A 9,479-nucleotide genomic window follows, 5' to 3' on the forward strand; every position below is an offset into this window, starting at 1 on the left:
TGATCCCTAGAATATGATTTTCACAGAGCAATGGGCGATTTTTTTGCCTCCCCACCAATCGACCCGGCCTAGTACATATATAAGCGCATGTGGTATATATTAACGTTCCGGAAATCAAACACGCGTCTTCGAAGTCTTTTCCAAAACTAAAACTCTTTATTTCTTAAAATGTAACTCAAGTTGTATTTAAGTCTTATTCTAGATTCTCTTAAACATAATTAACGGTAATACACACAAGTTAAATGAGAGGCCCAACGGAAGTTCCCTACAACATAAATAAGTACATAGGTTCTTAATCTACTCTCTCCTTCTGTTTATATACATTTATGTACATATAACTAATTATGTATGCACATACATACATGTGTATGTACACATAGTACATCACTCCTCCACCGCCAGATACAGCAGTCTCTGCTGGTTAAAAGCTTTAAATGTTTTTAAGTTATATCAAATTTATTTTTCCGTTTTACTTGACTTTTATATATCTTTTTAAACTTATTGTCATTAGATATTAAGTAATTCCCTTCTTTCCTACAATTATACACTTTTTTATATTTAGGTTTAGACTTACTTACTCTATTATTGGCAATAATATCATTTTCAAAATTATCTGCATTAACTCTATTTGTTTTCGTGTTTATCAAATTTATTCTTTTAGATTTCTGTTCATGTAATGTTTGTGAAAGTTTATTTATTTCTTCTAGTGAAACTAAGTTATTTAAGAGGTCAATCGGTCTTTTTTTAGTTGTCAAATGGATTGTATTGTTGTATGATACTATGGCTTTAAAAACTTTATATTCAAGCTCATCTGTGTTATTTGGATCTGCATTAAACAAGCGTATATGTTCATTTAGTGTGCCGTGTAGTCTTTCGACGTCGGCATTACCGGTTTTTAAATAAGTCGTAGTCGTGTGAAAGATTATTCCTTGTTCTTTCAAAAACTCTCTGATTGAGGCAGTGTCTAGTTCATTATCTGATACTATTTGCTTTGGTTTACCTAAATACTGGATTCTTTGTTTAAATGCTTTGAGCAGCGACACCCAAGTTCTGTCTGCTAGATATTGAGCAGTAGCGTATTTTGTAAGTTTGTCTACACTTGTCAAATTCATCGTCCCGCGTTGTGGATACCATATATCAATATGGACAATGTCGTTATGATGGTTTGGTGTAGGCGTAATGTTCAAACAATATTTAACTGGATTTCTGTCATATTTTGCTAGCTTACATATATCGCAATTATTAATAAATTTTTGAATTTCCTTCTGTAGATTTGGATAAAAGTAATCCTTTTTAATTTCTTCAAAAACTTCGATAATACCCCTGTGGTTATTTAGTAAATGCGTTTTTTCTATTAACTGCAAAAGTCTTTGTCTATCAATTATATCTTCTAAGAAAAAAGGTGATTTAAGTACTTTCAGATACTTATCTTTTGCAAAATGTTTTATGTAGTTGAACTGAAATTCTCTAAACAAATCAACATTTGGACAAAAAACTACTACCAGCCCTTTCGCAGGTAGTTTTTCCTTCATAAAATTTAAAAGATTACATTTATCTGCAATTTTTAGATTGTGTCGAATTTTGTTCTTAAATATTATTTTAGTTTTACAAGAATTAAGATTTGAGCCTTCAATAATCATTTGATATTTAAATATGTTAATTGGTCTTTCTGTTATCTTAATATAATCTGTGTCATCACTTTCCGCGCTATGTACCGTATTAATATCTTCATTAAACAGTTCATGTAGATTTATTGCAACTTCATTTTCAGATGCTTCATAGGTAAGTCTACTTAAGCCATCAGCAATTACGTTTTCCTTGCCTTTTATGTATAGAATATCAAAATCAAACTCGTTAAGCTTTATTTTCCATCTCTGCAGCTTGGCATTTGGCTCTTTTATATTATTTAGCCATACCAACGGGCGATGGTCTGTTTTGATTGTGAATCTACGACCAAAAAGATATGGACGGAAATATTTTGTTGCCCACACAATGGCAAGCAATTCTTTTTCTATAGTACTGTAGTTCTTTTCATCTCCATTCAATGTACGACTGGCAAAGGAAACAACTTTGTTGCCTTGCATAAGAGCCGCACCTAATGCAAAATTACTTGCATCTGTAACAAGTATGAACGTTTTGCAGAAATCAGGGTGTACAAGTATTGGATCATTTTTTATTAATATCTTTAATTTTTTAAAAGCTTCTTGGTAATCTTTGTCATTAATATTAACTTTTGCACCCTTTTTTAAATATTTTATCAAATGATGAGCTATTCTAGAGTAGTCTTTAATAAAACGCCTATAGAATCCTGTAATACCTAAAAACGACTTAATTTCCTTCTGAGTTTTAGGCAACGCTATCTTGTCAATAGTTTTACATTTCTCTGGATTCGGTTTAATGCCATCAGAAGTAATAACGTGGCCTAAAAACTCAGTTTCTTTTGCAAGAAAGACACACTTGTCTACCTGCACTTTGAGGTTTGCTTCGCTTAAACGTTTAAGTATTTTTTCTAATGCTTCTAAATGCTGTTCAATGCTTGTAGAAAAAATTAGCACGCCATCTAAATATACTAAGCAAATTGACCCAATGTATTCCTTCAATACGTTATTAATCAGCCTTTGAAATGTCGCTGGAGCATTACGGAGCCCAAATGGCATGCGCAGAAATTCGTAATGGCCAGTAGCTGTTGAAAATGCCGTTTTAGGAATATCGTCAGGATGCATTTCCACCTGATGGAAACCCTTGGCCAAGTCTAGGGTCGTAAAATATTGGCATTTCCCTAACTTGTCATATAAATCATCTATATTTGTTATAGGGAACCGATCTTCGATAGCTACGTCATTAAGCTTACGATAGTCAATAACTATTCGCCAATTTTGTTTCATAGAAGCGTCTAATTTTTTGGGTACGACCCATATAGGGCTATTATACGGACTATTCGAATGTCTAATGATGCCTTGCTTCAACATGTTTTCAATCTGATTATCAACTTCTGCTTTATGTACCTCCGGGTACCTGTACAACTTAGAATATATAGGCAGGTCATTTTTGGTTAAAATTCTATGTTTTATTTCACTAGTAAATGTTAAGTTATCATCCTTATTGTAGAAATTTTTTTTAAATCTATTAGCTATTTTTAACAATTTTTCTTTTTCGTAAGCTTGCAAGTGATTGGTTTTAATTATGTTCGCGATATTTTGTTTTTCAAGTTCGCAGTTAAATATTTCAAGGTAATTCTCTTTAAAAGCTTTTTCGTCATACATTTCTTCTTCTTGAGAATTATATATAGTTATAACTGCATTTTTCGTAATAAATTGCCTATTGGGTAAGTCAATAATACAGGTCAAATCTCTTAAAATATTATTTCCTACAATGCCATCAAACTTATCATTAAATTTACATTCTAGAAATTCGCAAAAATAATTATTTGAATTAAATTCTTTAAACAATGGAAACGTACATAGTTTTCTAATAAAAGTCTGCGTTCCTAACGCCCTTGCAATTACATTAGCATCTTGCTTCCATTTGGGGTGGCAAATATCCGGGTTAATTAGACTAAATTCTGCTCCTGTATCGATAATAAATCTCAATTTTCTTGTGGGGTTATTTATGACTATATAGGGTAATTGTGTTCGCCGGGAGTGGGAAAATTTACACTTGAATTTCCTATTTCCATGGGCTCAACTTTTTGATTTTCGTTATGGGAAGTTTGGGGATTTTGATATTGCCATGAAGTTGATGGAATTTGCTGCACATTGTCGTAGTGATTAGTAATAACGCCGAATGGCTGTGGGCTTTTAACTACGTATTGCGAATAATTCGATCTTCTAGTTTGATTTGTTAACCTGGAGCTTCCAAAGTTATTACGATATTGTGGGGTAACATATCTAGGATTATTAAAAAATTGTTATGGTGGATGTGGAGTATTTGGAATATTTTCGAAACTATTGTAGTAATAAGGTCTAAATTCATCATTAATTCTATTGCAGTTATTACTATAATTATTATCAGTTTGTTTATTGTTGTTATAATTATTTGTTTCATACGGATAAGTTTTAACCGGATATTTATAGTTTTTGCTATCGTTACTAAAATTAACTTTTGTATTTGTGTTCAGGCAATCATGTTTTGCCGGGACAAACTGTGTATAATGCTGATGTCTTACGTCTAATATAATTCTGAAAGCGTCTTCTAAATTGCTAGGATTTCTCGAAAATATCATGGTACGTGTTGGTTCTGGCAGGTGATCTCTAAAAGTCTTAAGCGCAATTCTATTTATTTCATCTGTTGAATAAGTATTTTCACTATGCGTCAAATTTCTGTTATGAATTCTATTTGCCAGTTTATTAATTTTATAGTAATAGTTTGCGATAGTTCCCTGAAGTCTACATGTCTTCAAATTGTCCATCAAATCGTTGCTGTTATCTTTCTCGCCAAAATTAGTTGTTAGTATCGTCTTTAATACAGGCCATGAAGTTACATTACTGTGTCTATGAATAGCTTCTCTAGTTTTGCCAATGCATTTATTTTTTATATAACCGAAAAGCACATTTTTATTACTTTCATTGAATCCTGAAATAGCAGGCAAAATATTCTCAACTTGCTCAATGAAATCCGGTAGTGGGTTCGGGTCATTACTAAATTGAATTGACTTATTTCTAGAGCCTCCATTATGATTTTTAATTAACTAAATATTCGCGTGACTAACTTAGATTTTTACTATTGCTTAAAACTACAGTGGATTATAAGGGATTAAAAATTACCAGCTAGGTACCTATGTATGTTTTTGTTGTACTTATTGAGGTTCTCCGCTGATAGTTGTTGATACTATCGTCGCTCCCTGATATGGTTTCGCTACCACGGTGTTTTTCTTGGATTTTGCAGTCAGGCTCTCTAAAATTTGTGTTGCCAATGGTTGTTGCTATCGATGGACTTATATTTTGTTTTTGTAAAATTTCCTCAAAATAGTATTCGTTTGCTCCAAAGTTACTATTTCGCTGCCACAGTTTTTTTTGTTGTATTTCGCAGACAGACTCTCCGAAATATGTGTTGTCCACCGTTGTTGCTATTGATGCTCTTTGTTTAATAATTATAGTATTAATTAAGAGTAAATATTTCTGTACTTCGAGTTTTTATTTTGTTTCCTCAATGTTTTTGTTGTTGCTTAGCACGAACCTCTGACTTTTGAGTTTAAGCTGAAGTAGGTAAAATTCGCCAAAGTAAAAAATTTCACTGCCTTTATTTTGTTTGTTGTAGGCTGTTATTGCTAGAGGTCATCGTAAATCAGGCACAGCATGTATCGGATAGGTCCCTGCAAAAATCGCGACTACTCCATGCATGCGTGTAAAGAGTACTCCCTAAGGATCAAGGAGTACTCCAAAATTAACCACAATTCATATAAAAAATATGGTCCAATTAACATTGCGATGTCCTAGGGCAGGACCATATACTCCATCCCTGCATTACATCAGAGTAGCACAAAACTACTCCAACATATTAACAATGGCATTGTTGTTATATTTTTTTCGTTTGTATACGCTTTTGTTCTTCACTTCTCGAATGCTTTTTCGAAATTAATTAAAACCAAGCCAAAAATTAAAAATTACATGTTGCCTCTGATGGCATTTGAACCCGAACATGCTGGGAGCTAAGAACTAACAGCGAGCATCTCTACACGTTCAGCTACAGCCAGACATGCAAATGTGCTTTCAAATGCTCAACTTCAAAGACATTTCGTTAAAACACGAGCAGTGATCGGATAACAAACAATAAGCTGGCGCAGAGACACGAGTTGGTCCGATACAGCATGACATAGGAACACTTTTGTAAGTACTCCAATTTACCACAAATAGACTACATGGTCCAACGATTTTTGCAGGGGTATGGGTTGTAACACTTAACCTTGGTAGAGGTCACAATCAAGTGCTGCGTTTTCTGACTTATTTAGGATTTTCATAAGATGAAATGCCACAGAGTTGAGTTATTTCACTGACCTTGCTAAAGGTCGCCAGTCTTTTTTTTGCAGTATTATGGCTGAATTTTCACAGCAATAACTGGCAGCACTTTTATTAAATTTCAATTTAACCGCAGCTTATTTTCGATTCACTACGTCTTATGTTGAAATACAAAAGTTTATTTTTTTTTGTCGGCATATATTTGATACCGTCATCTTTAAATATTAAGAAACAAAAACTTTGACTCTGCTCAAAATCTGTTCTTAAATTTTTCTGCTTTTATTAATTTTTGTCCTCGTCGCCATTAACGTTCCGGAAATCAAACACGCGTCTTCAAAGTCTTTTCCAAAACTAAAACTCTTTATTTCTTAAAATGTAATTCAAGTTGTATTTAAGTCTTATTCTAGATTCTCTTAAACATAATTAACGGTAATACACACAAGTTAAATGAGAGGCCGAACGGAAGTTCCCTAAAACATAAATAAGTACATAGGTTCTTAATCTACTCTCTCCTTCTGTTTATATACATTTATGTACATATAACTAATTATGTATGTACATACATACATATGTATGTACACATAGTACATCACTATATACACGTAGCCAGACAAACGCGCCTAGATTTATTTAAGATTAGTTAGAATACACTTATTTAAAACTACTTTCAAAAAGACACAAAAATGCTAGTTGGGACCATATATGTATGCACATAATTATCACAAGAATATGTTTGTATATACGCATGAGTGTATGTACACGTACCTACCCTGCAAAAAGTGGGACTAGTTTAAATACTAGTACGGGACCACGCTACCTTGTAACCAACACTAGTAACCAAAATGGTCCAAATATATGGAGAAAATATGGTAACATTAACATTGCGATGCCATTGGACCTGACCACCTCTGGTCCAACGCTGCATAACATGGGACCACCTAGACACCTACTCCTTTGGGACCATGGCACTCTCGGCAACCGAATCGTATTGCCGATCGGCCGCGAAGAGGTGGTGTTCAACACATTTATCAGTTTTTACGTTTGAAGTGGTCCAGGTCAGCATAACAAGTTACTAGTATACAACCTGGCCCTTTTGCACATACTTTAAAACCACGACCCAATGGACCACCTGGTCCTCAAATTTTTGCAGGGTAGACGAACGTACCGCGCTTGCTTTACAAAGCGTAAATATGTATGTATGTACATATGTAGACGGCTTCGCATAACGGCTTTTTAGCGTCTAATGAAGCCAATGTGGCGTTTGCTTCGCCATAAAACTTCACAATAAATCACTCTCTTTTATAACTTCACTTGATTTTTATATTATAACTTTTGGTCATTGTCACAAAATACTTACTTAATTTCATTAATATTCACGTTTCAATTGCTAATATTTCTGAAATTACACTTTTCCGCACAACCTTTACCCACGACTTTGAAATTGTAAATGTGAATTGTTGATCCAAGCGGTGCTGCCGTCTGAGGTTATCGAAGGGTAGTACTTTTATATAAGCAACTACTATATTTTCATTTAAATAGTAGTAAATCTTATTAATTAATTAACTACTTTTTTTTATATAACTAACCCATTAATGTTATTCAAACTCATGAAGATATCTAATAAAGAAATATCTCACGCGTTTAATTATAATAATAAAAGGAAGCTAGCAATATGAGGAGTTCCATAACAAAACGCATATATGTATATTATAGTTTTTTTATAAATTGTTATAATAAATGAATGAACGTATTTCAAATAATTTTTAAAACTTTGGGTTTAGAGAAAAGTGTTAATGTTTCGATGATATTTCCTCAATTATGTAAGAAACTGGTCAAGTGTAATTATTGACCATCAAGAAGATTGTTGGTTGGTACATACATATACATTAGGGCGGGTCGGAAATCTAATTTTACTCAAATCCCTTGGGAATAGTGAAAATATAATGTATCATGAAGTCAACAAGAAGCCTGCAAAATATTAGTATTTTATTTTAATATTAAGAGCCCGCGCATCGACCGCAAAGTCACACACAGCACAGTAGTCGAATAAGACCAATTCTTGTTAAAAATTCTGGGTTCAGCAAAAAGGTTTGGTGCATATTATTAAATAATGAATCCGTTAATGCAAAAGATAAAGTCAAATATAATTTTTCGCAGCCCTTTAGCTTATCGTTAATCTCAAAGTTATCTTTTTTTCAATACATTTTTAATTGTTCTCTTGATAGTTGCACTGGCCTATAGTCAAAAGATTGTAACGTAGCTTTGTCTACGCCACAATAACATATTCAACATCACCCTAGCATACGTCTTACAACTGCACGTAGGTACCAATATATGAACATACATACATACATACTGGTAGGCGTACACACAAACTAACATACCAACAAGACTAAAAGCACCCCTATATACATACATACAGGCATACATACGCACACACGAAGCTGGCATGGTAACCACATACAAATTTCGCAAACAGCAACTTGGATAATCATGCGCACCAACAGATGAAATAAGTTCGCTACGCGAAACGCATAACACGGAATAAGCCCATTCACTTCTCAAACGGTTCATACAAAACCAGAGCTAAAACCGCCAGCATGAACTCAACCAGCATCAGTTGTCCGTAGGTATCATCAAATCTGGACCGCCAGCACCGCTACCGCCCTGAGGCCGACATTTCACCGAGGACCGCCCGCTATTCACTGCCATCCAGGGCCGCCGCCATAATCATCGTCAGCGTTAGGGCCCGTACCGCCGCTCTCATCACCGGGCCCGCTATTACCACTGCCGCCCCAAGGCCGAACCTACAACCGTGGGCCGCCCGCCATCATCACCGAGGACCGCCCGCTATTCACTGCCATCCAGGGCCGCCACCATAATCATCATCACCGTTAGGGCCCGTACCGCCGCTCTCATCACCGGGCCGCTATTACCACTGCCGCCCAAGGCCGAAGCTACAACCGTGGATCGCCCGCCATCATTACCGAGGACCGCGAACGCTAACTATCACCAGCCAGGGCCGCTGTCACCGTTGCCACCATTAGGGCCCGCTGCTACTGTCTTCATTACTGGGACCGCCGCCATCATCGTCGCCGCAGGCCGACCACTACTGCCCGTCACGAGTACGGTAATCGCCACTACCATCATCGTCCAGTACCGCTGTCACCGTCGTAATTAGAAGGGGCCGCATTTACCCTTCCCCACAATCGGGGCTGCATACAACACCACTGCGGGAGGTCGCTGCCGCCCTCATCATTATATGGGCCACTGCCAACGTCACCGCTGAGGCCGCCACCACCACTGCAAGGGAACTGCAGGCTGCCGTCGCCGTCACAACCACCGCGACTGCTCTCATTGCCACGCTCTTCGCTACGACTGACACGTACTACTGCTAATCTCGCTGTCACTAGTAACACTCCCGTCACCGTATAATTACCCGCCGGATAATCTCCGACACCGACTGCCGACTCTCGTACTTTACCTTCCGCTCTCCCCTGCACGACAAGTTGCCGGCCTTCTAGA

The sequence above is a fragment of the Rhagoletis pomonella genome, unplaced genomic scaffold (genome assembly GCF_013731165.1).
Source record: "Rhagoletis pomonella isolate Grant_MI unplaced genomic scaffold, Rhpom_1.0 Rhpom_scaffold_00001, whole genome shotgun sequence".
Taxonomy (NCBI): domain Eukaryota; kingdom Metazoa; phylum Arthropoda; class Insecta; order Diptera; family Tephritidae; genus Rhagoletis; species Rhagoletis pomonella.